Here is a 16,597-nt window from a genome sequence, read left to right on the forward strand (position 1 = left end):
ATGGAAGTAACCTTGAGCTTCTTTGCTAAACTCGCCACAGTTCTGGATATCCAGCAGAGATTATTTTTTGGTTATTTCTTCTCCATCTCAGTGCAATTGTCACAGGCTCTTCCTTCCTTCCTTCCTTCCTTCCTTCCTTCCTTCCTTCCTTCCTTCCTTCCTTCCTTCCTTCCTTCTTTCCTTCCTTCCTTCCTTCCTTCCTTCTTGTCTGTCTGTCTGTCTGTCTGTCTGTCTGTCTGTCTGTCTGTCTGTGGTGGGGCTTGAACTCTGGGCCCGGGTGCTGTTCTTGAGCTCTTCAGCTCAAGGCTAAGACTCTACCACTTTGAGCTACATTGCCACTTCTGGCTTTCTGGTGATTAATTGGAGATAAGAGTCTCACAGACTTTAGTGCACAGGTTGGCTTTGAACTGCAATTCTCAGATCTCAACCTCCCGAGTATCTAGGATTACAGGCGTGAGCCACAGCACCTGACAGCATGGGGTCTCTTATCCCTGCATATGAGGCAGACAGGAGCACTCTGCTCATAAAGCATACAGGGAAATTTAGCTACTAGAAAATGATAATGTCACAAACATGAAGTGGGGAAAGGGAAGTCTCTGGTATTCATTGTACTCCATCCTATTTGGACAAGTTTTTGAAGCACTGAAATATGTTTGTCCTTGTTCAACTTCTTGTTCTTTATATCTTTGTCTCAGGCAGACAATTTGCTTTGCCTTCTGGTTTATTAGCTGGCCTCCATTCCTTAGTCACTTGAGTTTTAGGCAATCACAGCCATTGACTGCTGAATATACTCTTGACCTAGAACTAAGTGCTCTTTCCTGTAGTCCAAGGGAAAGAGGATTTAATTGTTTTGGTGGATGATGGACCATTCTTGGTATGGAGTTGTTCCAGAGACACTCAAGTGACCTTCCAAAATGTCTTCTTTTTATCTTGATCCTCCAGTTCACACTACTTTTCATATGATATCATTGTCTTTCTATATTTTCACATATAATAATTATCTGTTGCATTTTGGGAACACAGGTTAAGAAATATGTGCTATGCATATGCAATTTAGCTGCTGTCATGCCTGTGCTTAAGAATCCTACAAGACTCTCAAGTCTCTCTCTCTCTCTCTCTCTCTCTCTTTCTCTCTCATTCCTTCTCTCTCTATTGCTATCTCATGGATATATTTCAAGGGGCTTAAATAAGAACTTATCTAAATTTTGGAATAAATACTACTAGTTATTTAATGACTTTCAAAAGAAAAATTAAATCATATGTGCATATGTGCATATATACATATATGTGTATATATGCATTTATACATGTGTTTATAGAGAATGTGCATATGCATATACCCTTAATGTCAATGACTTGGTGGAATTTACTAGTTGCTTTTGGCTACAGAAGACCCAGAAACATACATTTCTATATTATAGAAAATGAAGAATTAAATAGTAATATATATGTACTTCTTTGAAATACAGCTGGAAGCAAACACTTTCTCAGGCAAAATAGCAGAACTTCAGAACTTGATAACTTTCAAATTGGAAGTCGCTAGGAGATATCGAGTGTATGGCCTAATTGAAATTCTCTAGCTTCAATTGTCAGGACTAAAGATTATTCTGAGGAGTTTTGATGTCCCCATGGTAACAGAGCTCCATTAATGGAATGACATCACAAAGCTGTCCTTGCTTGAGGACCCCTGGGAATTTCAGTTATAGATGGAAATACCGTTAAGGCAAATTGTATGTACATATTCTGTATAATTATGAACTCATGTATAGATAATGCTTAATTTAGCCACATGTCTCATTTAGTTCCATTTATCATTGGGCTTTTTAAATGGATATATCTCAAGGTGCTTAATGAAGAGTCCATCTAAATTTTGGAATAACTATCTACTGTTAATGACTTGGTGAAGAAACAAAGTCTACATATAATTTCTTGTTTATATACTTATTATTCCTCTTAACACAATGACAGGAGTTGATCTTAATACGTAGCCTCTGAAATGCATGCATGCATTGTCTGTATGGCCATTATCAGCTTACTGGTAACCCAAAGCCGAGGACAGTGTTAACAGTCTGTAGTGATGGTACTGGTTAGAACTAAGGGAAGAGGGCAAGGATTATACAGGAACCTGGGTCAGATCACGTCATGTGTCTTTTAACTTTTCTTTCCCATTTTTGACTTAAAAATACCAGTCAAAATACCAAAAGGATTTCTTATTTTATAGATGCATCTAAATACTTTAAAGCATGTCTGAAAATAAAGAGATTTGTTTTTAAAGAAAAGAAAAGGAGCACAATGGTAAGTGGGTTTAAGGAAAGTCTGTTTTGGTTTCCTTTTAATTTGGTCCAATACTTTTGCTTAGTTATGGATTCACTTCCTAGTAGAGATGATACTTTGTATTCCCTCCCACTTTCATATTATACAATGTGGGAAAGACACTAAGTAGCTTAGAATTGCTCTAAAAATGCAAAAAATGTGACAAAAGGTGAAAGGCTAGTTACAAATTTTTTTAGCTTATAAATAATACAAACTTGACAAGACTTGTTGGAAGAAAATGCAAACAACTTTGAATAGTTTGTGTTGCAAGTGTCTAAGTGTGTATGCTAGCTGAAGAGATGCTGGGGGACTTTTGCTACCAGCAATCTTCATTTCGTAGTATTTTTTTTTGCCAGTCCTGGGCTTGAGCTCAGGGCTTGAGCACTGTCCTTGGACTCTCTCAAGGCTAGCACTCTACCACTTGAGCCTCAGCACTACTTCCGGCTTTTTGCTATCTTTGTGGAGTACCAAGGAATTGAACCCAGGTCTTCATGCATGCTAGGCAAGCACTTGAGCCACAGCATCACTTTTACCTTTTTCTGTGTATATGGTACCAAGGAATTGAACCCAGGGCTTTGTGCCTTCTAGGCAAGCACTCTACCACTAAGCTACACTCCTGGCTCTTTTAAGTGAAGTTCTAACACTGTCTTTATAACTAATATGGATGTACTGTTTCTTCATTGGCATTTGTATTTTGGTCATGAAGAAAATATGACTCTAGAACAGTGTTCTCCATGAGAATTTTTCTGGGGGCTAGGTGAAAAAAATATCTGATGATCATAACTTTATATCACTTACTTTCCTTGCAATTGGAAATAAATTATTTTTTCTCCTCATGGTAAAATGATTTCAAATCGAAAGCTAGTGTTGGAAGGAAACTTAGGAAACATTGCTTAACACCTTCATTTTCTAAATATACTCAGTTAGAAGAAGAAACGATTTTGTGATAGAAATCCCAGCTGCTAGTTTGTTGTTAATGAAGGAATATATGTATTTATAAACATACATTAGCAATATACCAATTATGTAGTTTATACACATGTGTGTAATTGTGTGGTTGTAATTTTCCATTTTATCCAACCTTATACTACTCCAGATGTGGTCTAGATATAACAAGCATTGCTTTACCAGAAAGTTGCTAGCAGTGCAGAATCTTCGCTCCTACCCCAGGCATAGTGAGTCAGAACCTGCAATCCAATATCAGTCTCAGATAATTCATATACGCTTCATTTGAGAGACACTGTTCCTTTTCTCTGTGTTAATGATGTGTAGCTACTCAGAGTCCAAAGATAATCCACATCATTCATTGTACAAGTTGATTTCTTTTCTCTCTCTTTTATTCTTCTCTGACCACCCCAGGTACTTTGTTGCTACTCCTAACCCTTGGTACAAATGGTGGCTTTAGATATTATCTTCATCTATTAAAATAGCAAACAAGTGCACCTTGTTTTCCTACTCCCCAAAGTATCAAAAGTACCCTTGCATTCACTAACCCAGTCAGGCTATGCAACAATGGTGTGAGGTGGTAATAAGCATATATCCACTTTATAGAAGAGGGTGCTGAAGATGAAGGAGGTCAAGTAACATTGACTATGTATTAGTACCTGGACTACACGTAGATTAGGTGGATTGTTTCTGCCACTCAAAATTCCAAGTTGCTCTTGCTTTCCCAAGCTTTTACACATCTAAAAAAAAACCCCAGTAAACTATCTTACAAAGTAAAAATTACAAGTCCAATAACACAGTGCCTGGTATATTATAGGCACTCAAGAAATATTTGTTGAATAATTTAGGCATGAATGAAAAGACCTGAGATCATTCTAACCACAAAAGCAGACTCTTTATAACACCAGGAGGAAGAGGGGTGTCTAGAGGAACAGTTACTTCTCATTTGGAGATCCTGATATTTCCTTGGCACCTCTATTACTCCATTAATTTTCTGCCTTAAAAAAAAAGATGACCTACATGTTACTGAAAATGCCCTACAGTTTTGCTAAATTTCCCATTTTTACTGTTGTCCTACTGTTTTAGTGATCTGCCTGGAGGACTAAGGCCAAATCTAGGAATGTCTTCCTCCCCCCCCACCTTTTCTGGAGGCCCTGAACTACTATTTAGGGCTTCTGAAAAAGCTTCATTAATCCTTGGAGTTTTAAAGTTAGAACTGTAAGAGGTACTTAGAAACTGCACTTACTAAAAAAAGCAGTGATTCCTCACTGAGACCTACTAGTTAATTAAAAGCAGAATAAAAACTTCATATCTCTTTTTCTATTTTGCATCTGTCTCTTTTGCTCTGAGTGCCTTTCCTGCAATCACCTGGGATTCCAGGAATGGTATGGAAGACTGATCCATAATATCTTTGTGACTAAGGGCTCAAAACTCCCCAGGAAAACAAAGCCTTGTGGGAAAGACCACTTTTCAAATGATGGGTAATTTATTTTTCTAATAATGAGGTTTGCACCATAGAATGGGATTAGTCATCTAACAGGGACCAGATGGTTTCCTTGGTGTGTTGACAATGGAACTTCTCTGGAACTTCTTTTTTCTTTTTTCTTTTTTGTGTGTCATGGGACTTGAGCTCTGGGCCTGGGCATTGTCCTTGAGCTCTTCAGCTCAAGGCTGCTGCTCTACTCCTTGAGCCATAGCTCCACTTCCCATTTTCTAGTGATTAATTGGAGATAAGAGTCTCATGGTCTTTAGTGCCAGGACTGGCTTTGAAATCTGATCCTCAGGTCTCAGCCTCCTGAATAGCTAGGATTACAGGCATGAGCCATCATTCCTGGCTTCTCTGGAACTTCTCACAAGACCAGAACTGACCCCATAGTGGGACTGTATACCTCTCTTTACCTGACCCCATGATCCTATGTTGAACCTAAGGCTCATGCCAGTAGCTTGAAGATGGACAGAAATGATTACAGTCCCTCATTCCTGCGTGTAGTCGGCATCTAGTACATTTTTTTTTATTGTTGTTATTGTGGGGCTTGAACTCTGGGCCTGGGCATTGTCCTGAGCTATTCAGCTCAAGGCTACCACCCTACTCCTGGAGCCCCACTTCTGGTTTTCTGGTGATTAATTGGAGATAAGAATCTCATGGACCTTTTAGTGCCCAGGCTGGCTTTGAACCGCGATCCTCAGATCTCATGAGTAGCTAGGATTACAAGTGTGAGCCACGGTGCCCGGTGCATATAGTACATTTTCTTTTGCAGTGCATCACTATTTGTCTCTTTAATTTCTGTATCAGGGCAACCGGGCATGAGCCTTACATGTTGGTACCCCTGGCGTTGAATGTCGGGCCTATGATTCTCCTTACAGAATCTCAGGCTTTAGGTTCAGATTTTCTAGTTTTAGATCTTGCGCAATAATGTAATGATAGAGCAAAAACCAATCTTTGGCAGGGTGGGAAGAAGAGCATGAAACAGTGAATGTCTGAGAACTAGGGAAGAGGATAAAGAACCTGGAGGCTGTGCCATGTCTAGGTGGTAGCATCTCAGTGGCAGTGACATGAGACCTGGAGATACATGGCTTTTGAGCAGGGGTGCCTCTAACAAGGGATACGTTAGTGGATCCAGTGCTGGATAGTGCCTCCCCCTAAAACTGACCTTTACTCTGTGGATGCCACCTCGTGTGGACTTGTTATAAGAATATAGGGGCTACAGCTACTTCCGGGTTCTTATTTCTTGGTCCATGAAGGGATCCATTAGTGTCTCTTAGGCTCTTTTCATTTGAGAGGCTTATAAAGATGGAATGTAAATTTGTAAAGAAGCAGGCTGTGCTTGGTGGAGTCGTTCAGGGAACAAGTGCATGGTACAGAATTCGACGTGGGCATGTCATCCTTTGCCTGCACCATTTACCTGGACAGTGGCTTTTTACATTTGAGGCAAAGATTCAGCATCACTTGATGTCCTGTCACACAGACAGGATTCTCAGACCTTCAAGGCATTATGCTACATGCAATTCCACCATCTATGGTGTCCTGGAGGAGATAAAGACATGTATGCCTAGATTAAAGCAATGCTTTGGGACTGTTGTAAAGGATACTTTTAAAATCTCTGAACCAATCCAAATGCCAATTTTCATCTGATATTTTACTATTGTATCTTTTAAATGATTACTATATGAAATCCTTCCTGTCACATTCATTGCCAGTACCTGAAACATATGTAGTAAAGGTGGTTGCCGTGTTGGTATGGGAGTACTGAGAGGGAGAAGCAGGTTCTGTTTGGGAAATTAACTGACATTTCACGGAGAGTATATTCTCTGCGCATGGTGGAACAGCAACCCTTGATTTGCACATCATTTCTCTAACTGGCCACAAGATGACATTTGGTTACTTAGAGACTTAGCTGCACATCTTTCCCCTTCTAACTAGCAAACCATGAATCATTTTATTACACAAGGGCAACTTTATTTAGGGTTTAAACCAAAAGCCCATTCCTTTGCTGACTTGTGTTGGTTCCTGGAAATGAAGAGAGCACTTTATTTCATGTACTTTTTTTTTCAGATTAAAGTTGTTTTTCCCTAGCAGTCTCCTGAGCAGAAATAGGTAAGCAAAAGAAGCAGGATGACACAGAGTGCCATAGATCCAGGTGTTTCAGTCTTTGCTGCTTCTGGCAGACTTCACAGGATGTCATCTTCTGAGTGTACAAGTGAAATCAAATTGCATGCATGAAGCCCTGGGTACAGTGAAGAAGAGGGGAGGCTGGAGGGATTCAATCTTTGGTTTAGAAAAATCTAATTCTCTCAGGGTATATTGAAGTCTGCAAGGCAGTTATCTTTTTGAGCAGCTAGATGCAACCTGGAAATGTAGCTGCTAATAGCTTTGGTGAGATTAAGTGAAGGGTCTGTGATCATAGTGGTTGCACACAGGTCACAGGAGATTTGATGCCCACCTCCCTTGCCCCCCACCACTCATCCTATACTTGCAATTCTTTCTATACTCTATGCTTACCTCAGCCTTTTTGTCTCTTTCTTGCTGCCCCCAATCCAGTGGCGGTCTGTATAGCAGGAAGGAGAAATGAGTGGCTTGACAGCTTTGGAGGATAAATTTAATAGAAATAGATGGAAGTAGCCCAAGAAGGCCATTCTTCTATTATTCTTGCAGCAAGAAAGGTTATCAGGGCTTGATGGAGCCACACTCTTTCTGCTCAAGTGGTTTTGCGACTGGGGAGTCTTGATGTTTTCTGGAGTTGCAAAGGAACAAGTAGAGATGTTGAAAGGGGAATTAATGTGAACTGTAATAGATATAAGGTCAGTCTGAGAATGGTGGGAAGGATCAGGGTTATGGTGTGAGTTTTCGCTGGAATGAAGAATATGGCTCTAAACTTAGCATGGTGACCCTTTAGGACAAGCCGTACTTTATGAGTGAGTGGTTAGTTTTTGAATCTGGTTTGAATTTTAATAGACATACCCATCTTTGAAACTGAAGCATGTGTTGGCAATCAAGTGAACAGATCTAATGGCACCATTTTATCTCTAATATTCTTTGCTTATCAGAGTAACCTGTGGAAAATCTGACTCGAACAAAAGGTACTTCAACAGCCTGGAATTATGCTATGGATTTTGGTTTCAACTAAGTGTTTCTTTATTCTTTTACTTCCCTTTTCCCCCTTCCCTCCCTCCCTCCCTCCCTCTTCTCTGCCATGTCTCTCCATCTCTGTGTGACTCTTTCTCTTATTCTGTTTCTTTATCTCACTCTTTCTCTGCTTGTCTGTCTGACTCTCCCCACATCAGTAGCTCTGTCAATCCATACCAAAAAGAATATGGTCTTCTAAGGATACTCAGGAAGTCTTCTGTATTTCATAACTCTGGCTGAGAAATAACTTGACCTGCAAATAAGATTCCCACAAATTCAAAAGAAGGTGTTTCTTTTGGGATCCTTTGCCAAACAGATATTCATTTATCACTACCCTAATATCCTTGTAATCCTTAGTGACATAAACTAAAGGAAGACAAAGGAGAAGGAATGGTTCACAAAACCAAGAGGTTGAAGGAGAGTTCTGCAGCTCGAGGGCTGCAAAAAATGGTGTCTGTTTTTCTTGGCCTCTGTCTCTGGATTCTGCTTCTCTTCATGACAATGGGCTGCCAGCAGCACCACGTTCTCTTAGCTGGTTATCATTCTAAGAGAGGATAATACTCTTTTAGCAGGGTTATAGCTTGGTTCTTCTAGACATCTCCATTTGCATCTGCAATTTAGTTCTCTATCACTGCCAGGGTATCTCAGTTGTAGTCAAGAGGCACCAGATATTATTTTCTCTCCTCCAGATTTGTTTTGAGGGCTCATGGTTGTTAGCATTGAAGTGAATCATGCTTCCATAAACTGAAGAGGAGAATTTAAAAAAATTGGTCTCCTATTTCTTTTATTTCTGAAATTGAACCAATCATTAGATTTATTTCAAATGTCATAATATCCAGCCATACAGAGCCAGGTTCTGCAATTCATCCCTGTCATACCAAGTAGAGACCTGGTACAAGAAAACATGCAGTAAAACCTCATCTGAAATACAACCAGGAAACAACAAAACAACAGCAGCAAAGGGCTGAAGATGTTGTTCAGTGGTAAGAATCCTTGCTTTAATGTAGGTGAGACTGTGGGTTTCCAGTTTGAATATAGGAGAAATAAAACTGTATTTCTATATCTTTTCAGTTTATGTTGGAAAGTAGCAAAAGACAGACACAGATTTAAATTATTATCATATGCTAGTGTCAGAGGACATTAGAATATATCTACCTTCTGTGTCCTTGAATGTCTATGTGTAAAGTCAGGGCCTAGACAAGGAAAGGCCTCTAATCCTCTCCCTTTCCATTCTGGATAATGACATCTGCAGCTCACTGGTGAATGGGGACAGCTACTGTACTACAAGTAGAGAAGAAGTGGAGATTCAATGAACATACTGCAGGTTCAAGACCTTGGAAATCTGTTATTAATTAATATATTTAAAACTTATTTGAGGCTGGCAGTGTAGCCTAGTAGTAGAATGCTCACCCTCAAGCCCTGGGTTCGATTCCTCAGTACCATGTAAATAGGAAAAAGCTGAAACTGGTGCTGTAGCTCAAGTGGCAGAGTGCTAGCTAGCTTTAAACAAAGATATCCAAGGACAGTGTCCATGCCCTGAGTTCAAGCCCCAGGACTGGCAAAAGAAATAAAATCAATTATTTCAAAGCAGTCATATAAAGGAGTTTCAGTTCTACATGTCAGTTTGTGAGTTTAATGCTTCATGACCCGTGTTACCTCCACCCCAGAATTCTGCGTAAGTTTATTGATTTGGATTTTTCAAGCAATGTGAAAAATGAGACTTTCCCCCATTCTTTTGTTTTCTTCCTGGATCTTTAAGAAGCCTAGGTATTCATACACAGTGAGACCAAAGGAAGACGCTCATAGGAAACGAACAGAAAGGCACAATACCTATGTGCATCTGATCATACAGAAAAATATTGACGTGAACTCCAGGAAAAGGAAACAAGAGGCTTTTTCTTCCTTTTTGCTGTTATTCTTTTCTTCCTGTTTATTTGCCTTGGTTTATTTGTAAGGGGAGGCATAGAAATGCAGAGAAAAAGGGGAAACAAGTACTCACTGACACCATATTGAAAAGGAACTATATAGGCTGGGCGCTGGTGGCTCATACCTGTAATCCTAGCTACTCAGGAGGATGGCATGTGAGGATTGTGGTTCAAAGCCAGCCTGGGCACTAAAACCTGTGAGACTCTTTTTTTTTCATATATTTTTTATTGTAATTAATAGAAGGGTTACATGATATTTGCCAGATAGAAGGTGTATTAATTCACATACATTGATACCCTTTCACATGTCTTGGTCCCCATTTCCCTCCCCCCACCCCCACCCCTTATCTCGTTTTCCCCCCTTCCCTATAAATTTCAAATAACCAAATACAAATATATCCGATATATCAGGTAACAAAGTGACCTGTGAGACTCTTATCTCCAATTAACCATCAGAAAACCAGAAGTGTGCTGTGGCTCAAAGGGGTAGGGTAGCAACCTTGAGCTGAAGAGCTCAGGGACAGCGCCTAGGCCCAGAGTTCAAGTCCCACACCGATTATAAACAAAAAAAAAAAAGAAAAAGGAAAGAAAGAAAATGAACTATACAATCTGTGGGTAAGAATAGGAGGAAAAAACTGGTAGAGAGTGAGGGAAGAGGAGACACTATCCAAAAGGAAATGTACTCTTTGCCTGACTTATCTGTAACCCTTCTGTTTAATAAAGATATAAAAAAAGAAGAACCAGAAAAGCATGGGAGCAGAGAAAAGTCCTCACAGATTTCAGCTTATTAATTAGTACATTTCTTTCATTTCTAAGATCCTCTTCCTCTTATTTCCTATGTTGTACTCTTTACGAATCAACTTGGGGTTATCTCTCAGTAAAGCTGCATTTACTGAGCATACAATGAACATAGTCTCTGCTTACCATTCTTCAAGGCACTTTTTCCCCAGATGTGGTCTCTAGATCAGCAACATCAGCTAAACTTAAGTAGAGATCTTCTGTATCCTAAACATGGGAGATGAGGCAGCAGCAATCTGTGGCTCACTAAGCCCTTTAAGTGATTCTGGTATACACTAAAGAGATACACACATCTCTGAAACAGCATTTGTCTCATACATACACATCTGATTAGATATTTTCTCCTGGGAGGATCTTTATGTATATTTACTTTGTAGGTCTATGTGAAAGATTAAAGAATAAAACCTATTGAAATCTGGAATTTGGTAGACGAGTGAGCATAATGCATTTGCAGTTTATATAAGAAAGAGACAGGAGAATAGGATCTGACTCCAAGTTTTCCATTTTTCCTGATTGCTTTCTTCTTTGATGGAACAAACTGGATAATTCGAAAACTCTTTAGTACACTTTTATGGTCAAATGCATAGTTTGCTTTAACATTGAACAGAATGGCTGTTCCCACACTGTAGTCACTGGCTGTGTGTTCATCACTGCAGTCTTTCTGTTTCTGCATCCCTGTAATTGAGATGTGATTGCTTAGGGCTGGTGTGGAGATGGGTGGTCAAGTTAAAGTGAAGGGCAAACCCACTTCAGTTTAAATATATAGAACAGTCTATTAAACATTTTGTTCTTCAGAAGACATTGTTCCACCCCATGAACACAGAGGCTTGCTCACTTTACGTGTTGCCACGAGGCTGCTTGAGCTCCATAGGTGTCTAACCTGCCCTCTTGTCATTGGCTATTAAGACTTCTAAAACAGAAGAATGCTCAACCGCTCCAGCTGTTAAAACATCAGAACATGCTTTGGTGAGCACAAATTTAAATGCTTTCAATGGCCCTTTAGGGGATTTTCTTCCCTTTTTTTGTTTCTTTAACTTACAGTTCAGTCAAAATTCAACTAGAGTTTAAAGTTTTTCAGTCCCTAGATGTGCTCATATTTCTTTAGTATTTTCAGAAAAACCCCACTTAGTCATTAGTCTAAAGGTTAATTCTTCAGCTGTTAGGTTTTTGTTTTTTTTTTTAATTTAAAATTTAGTCAAGGTCTTACTGTCTCATTGATTTTGCCCTCTGTTTTTTCATTCCAAACTCTTAAGACTCTTGTTAAACGCTGAGATTCCAAATAAGTGGTATAGGATGGGTGAGGAGAGAGTTAGAAAAAGAGAATTGGTAGAGGGTATTTTTCATATCTAATAGACCCATGGTGAAATTCAGCCTACATCCCAAGCTTATGCTTATTTCCGTTTCTCTTTTTAATTTCTTTTTTTCATATATTTTTATTGTAATTAATAGAAGGTATACATTATATTTGCCAGATAGGAGGTGCATTAATTCACATACATTGATATACTTTCTCATGTCTTGGTCCCCATTTCCCTCCCCCCACCCCCATCCTTCATCTTGTTTTCCCCCCTTCCCTATCCAATTTCACATTTGTGGTATACAAATGTTAGCTGCTCTTGCATTCTATACTAAACTTCATAATCATTTCCTCTAAAGTCATTGATTTGCTCACTTTTCTATAATACTCAATCTAAACTGTCCTTAAAGAACATATCTATCCTTGTCAAATGTTGTGACTGGATCCTCTTTCCTACCAGCTTCAGATCACCGTTCTGCTTGTCTTCCCCTCGGTTAGATAAGAAATTGCAATTCAACCTATGGTAGAGCATCTGCATCATGAATATCATTCTACATGTGCGGCCAGAATGTTGAATCTTAGACCTCCCTCAGACCAACTGAATCAGCACTTGCATTTTAACATACTCTGCATCTTTAAACTTTTAACAGACAGTTCTAGCAGTAATCTCCATTCAGTCCAGACAGAACTTGTGACTCATTTTTTTCCAATTGCTCCTTGAGTCTTCTTCAGCATACTCAAAAATCCATTAAAAGTTCTATTAGCTCTGTTTCCAATGTATAGTACAGTTCTTTATATTTGTGTCACTCTTCAAGGCATCCAATTTCTGCCACTGTGTTATTTTCGTTACACATGGCTACCAGCCATTAATTGAAGTTACCATATATATTTTTCTCTTTCTCTCTTCCTTCTATTGGGGTTTAAGCTAAGTCATCCCCTCTTTCCCCCTCAGAACTATAAAAAAATCAATTTCTATTGTTTATAAGGGACCTACTTTATGGTAATATATTATAGGAATATAAAGCAGCTATGACATATACCTATCAAAAATCTTTTAAAAATGAATGTAATATATATTTTACAACTTTAAAATGTTGAGATAATTCATTACCGACAGTTGTGGACTATGAGAAATATTAAGTCTTGGAAAGAAATACGTGCTTAGTAAAATAATATGAGGGCCATAAATTTATACCTATAGGCACTATTATTTTTTGACAAAAATGTAAACATAAATTAGTAAAGACAGTTTTTTAAAAAATGAATATTCAAAGAGAGGATAACTTCAATGGTATTCAAATAAAGGTATATAATACATTTTTGAACAGGCGACCACTTCCTATAAAGGATTCAAAAGTGTATGAATATGATAATTATAATAAAGAATTGAAAAGTTAGTGTTCTTGATAATTAAGACTAGCTAGATAAGTAAGTTACAGCATAGATTGGCAGGGAATATTGACAGGGCACAAATAAAAATCTTTTATCTCTAATAGAAAAATTAAACCAATAAGCAACATCTTTGAATAAACATTTTACATATACACATACATATGTACACAAATGAATACAAAGATAGCAAATAAGTAAACAAAACTGCCATGAACTATTGGGGTCATAGGAGTTAAAATCACACTGGTGGGCCAGGAGTGTGGCCGAGTGGTCGAGTGCTCACTTAGCATGCATGAATTCCTGGGTTTGATTCCTTGGTACCACACACACAGAAAAAAAGTGGTGCTGTAGCTCAAGTGGCAGAGTGCTAGACTTGAGCAAGAAGTGTCCAAGGATTGTGCCCAGGCCCAGAGTTCAAGCCCCAGGACTAGCAAAAAAAATCACACGGGTATAATACTACATTCTTTTGAAAATATATAAAATAAAAAGAATGAAGATATCCTTTTTATAGTAAGAGATAGACAAATGGAAGTTTTGATACTTTGTTAGCAGGAATCTAAACTGGAATAGCTGGTTTGGAAAACAACTCGTTAGTTTCTACCATACTTCTAGGTATACTTATCAGATCTTGCCATTAGTTAGGTACTATTTGTTTTCATTTTAAAAATTATTTTATTGTTGGGCGTGACCTACAGAGGGGTTACAGGTTACATTCATGAGGTAGTGGGTACATTACTTCTTGAACATTGTTACTCCTTCCCATGTTTTTCTCCCGTTTTCTCTCCCACACCTCTTCCCATTCATGTTGTCTTTCCATTATCTTCTCATTTTCAAATACACAAATAAATATATATATAATATACTAGGTAAGTTAGGCTTGAAAACCTGTATCCTTATAAATACTTGACATGAATGTTCATAGTGGCCAAATTTGTAATGGCCCACACTGAAAACATCTAGCTATGTCTCAACAAATATTTGGGTAAACAAAATGTATATGAATACAATAATGTTTCAGCAATGTAAAAGAATAATTTGCTTATACATGCAATACATGAATAAATACGCAGGAAAGACTTGACCTGAATTCATTATTCTTTTTTTTTAAAGCCTACTTGATGATTTCTTACTTTCTTCTGGCCTTTCTTGCATGCACCTTTCCCTTTGGCAAGCAAGAATAATATCCTTTTGCTGTAACATGTCATGTATACAGTTATATGTGATTTCTCCCTAGAGAACGGATTAAACCTAAGGATGGTTGGAAAACTACTAATTTTATTTATAACCTAAGGATGGTTGGAAAACTACTAATTTTATTTATTTATATTTTTAAATTGTATTTTATGGTGAGGGTAACGTACAGAGGGGTTACAGTTACATTTGCCAGATAGTAGGTACATTACTTCTTGAACATTGATACCCCTTCTCATGCTTTTCTCCCACTGTCCCTCTCCCACTCCCTCCCAATCATCTTGTTTTTCCCCTTCCCTTCCCGATTTCAAATAAACAAATAAAGGTATATGCAATATACCAGGTAACAAAGTCAGTTACAGTAACAACATGAGATAAACCATAAGTGGAAAAAAGAGAAAATAACTTTGCATAGTACATTAATAACAACAATCACAAAGACAAACCTCTTGTTTCCATATACTGGAGTTCATTTCACTTAGCCTCATTCTGCATGGTCATATGTACATAGCTTTGGAGCTATTGTGATTTTCGGCTAGGAGATGTGTACTGATTATTACAAATGAGGGAAACCATGGAATCTGTTTCTTTGAGTCTGGCTTCACTTAATATGATTTTCCCTAAGTCTCTCCATTTCTTTACAAATGGGGCATATCATTTTTTTTTCCCTGAGGGTAGCATAGAATTCTACTGTGTATACCACATCTTCTTGATCCATCTACTGAGGGGCATCTGGGTTGGTTCCATATCTTAGCTATGGTAAACAATGCTGCAATGAACATTATTGTGCTAGTAGCTTTAGTATGGCCTTGTTATGGACGTTTGGGTAAATGCCAAGGAGTGGGATTGCTGGGAGCTCTATGTTTAGTCTTTTGAGGAATCACTATACTGATTTCCAGAGTGGTTGAACAAGTTTCACTCCCACTAACAGGGTAGTAGCATTCCTTACTGATCACATCCCTGCCAGCATCTGTTGTTATTAGGTTGCATGATAATGGCCATTCTAACTGGAGTGAGGAGGAATCTCAAAGTTGCTTTGATTTGCATTTCTTTTATGGCCAGAGATGTCGAGCATTTCTTCACGTGTCTATTGGCCATTCTTCCTTTATTTACTGATTTCATTTATTCAGAGACTGGATACTAGAATAACAGTTATGAACCAAAGCACACAAAGGCAGAGAATATGCATAGACGTCAACCAAGAATGCCAAAGTACATTTTCTATACCTTAGTTGATAGTCCATGGATAGATTAGTGAGAAATTATTTGGTAATTATTTTAAAATTTCTCTTCTGCTGAAGCTCTTTCACTGGCATGTCAGCTTGGGAATTATAGAATATCATTAGATCTGGCTGTGCCTTCTTACTTTCTCAGGCCTTTGAGACAGCAGAGTCCGATGGTTGTGTTTTGGAACTTGGTTATTCACCTTTACTCACACTTATTTCCCTGATCCTTTTGTTCTTAATTCTGTGCTTCATGCCTCAATTTCTGCTTTAGATTTTCTATGGTGACTCATCCAGATTTGATTTTGCCATGGTTGGAGCAAGGGAGAATATCTCTCCCTGCCCCACCAATCCATGTGTCAAATACTTTGTACCCAGGGCTTTTAGATGGTGGGAAATTGGAGTTTTATAAATTATTGGGGCATGTCCTCAAGGAGATAGCAGAATGCAGACTCATTGTCTCTCACTCTGCTTTTTGGTTCATGAGGTGAGTGATTTTTTTTCTGCTTTGAACTCCTGACATGATATGCACCAAAAGATACCTGAGGCAGTTGACCTGATCTTGGACTAGAATTTCCAGAAACATGAGCCAAAATGAACCCTTTCCTTTATAAGATATTTGCCCCATATACTGTGTTGTGGTGTCTGAGACCTGGGCCATACAGTTTCTTTATTCCACCTCAATATCTTTGATGGTTCCCTCCTTATATTTTTCTTTGTTATTATTTTTATTGTATTTTATTGTTAGGATAATGTATAGAGGGGTTACAGTTACATTCATGAGGTAATGGGTGCATTACTTCTCACACATTGATACCCCTTCTCATGTTTTGTCCCCCTTTCCTTCCCTGACCTCCTCCCAATCATCTTGTTTTTCCCCTTTCCCTTC

General features: G+C 38.4%; 1 long non-coding RNA gene across 1 annotated transcript in view; it reads left to right on the top strand.

Annotated features, from left to right (window-relative positions):
- The first annotated feature begins 2,230 nt into the window (after window positions 1-2,230).
- The window catches only part of LOC150054772 (uncharacterized), a 214,952-nt gene continuing 200,585 nt past the window's right edge, over window positions 2,231-16,597 (top strand). The window contains exon 1 of the long non-coding RNA XR_016537655.1: window positions 2,231-2,295. This is a non-coding gene — a long non-coding RNA (uncharacterized LOC150054772). The remainder of the gene's footprint in view (window positions 2,296-16,597) is intronic.

Source organism: Megascapheus bottae, chromosome 14 (assembly GCF_031878675.1).
Source record: "Megascapheus bottae isolate mThoBot1 chromosome 14, mThoBot2.hap1, whole genome shotgun sequence".
In the NCBI taxonomy this organism is placed as follows: domain Eukaryota; kingdom Metazoa; phylum Chordata; class Mammalia; order Rodentia; family Geomyidae; genus Megascapheus; species Megascapheus bottae.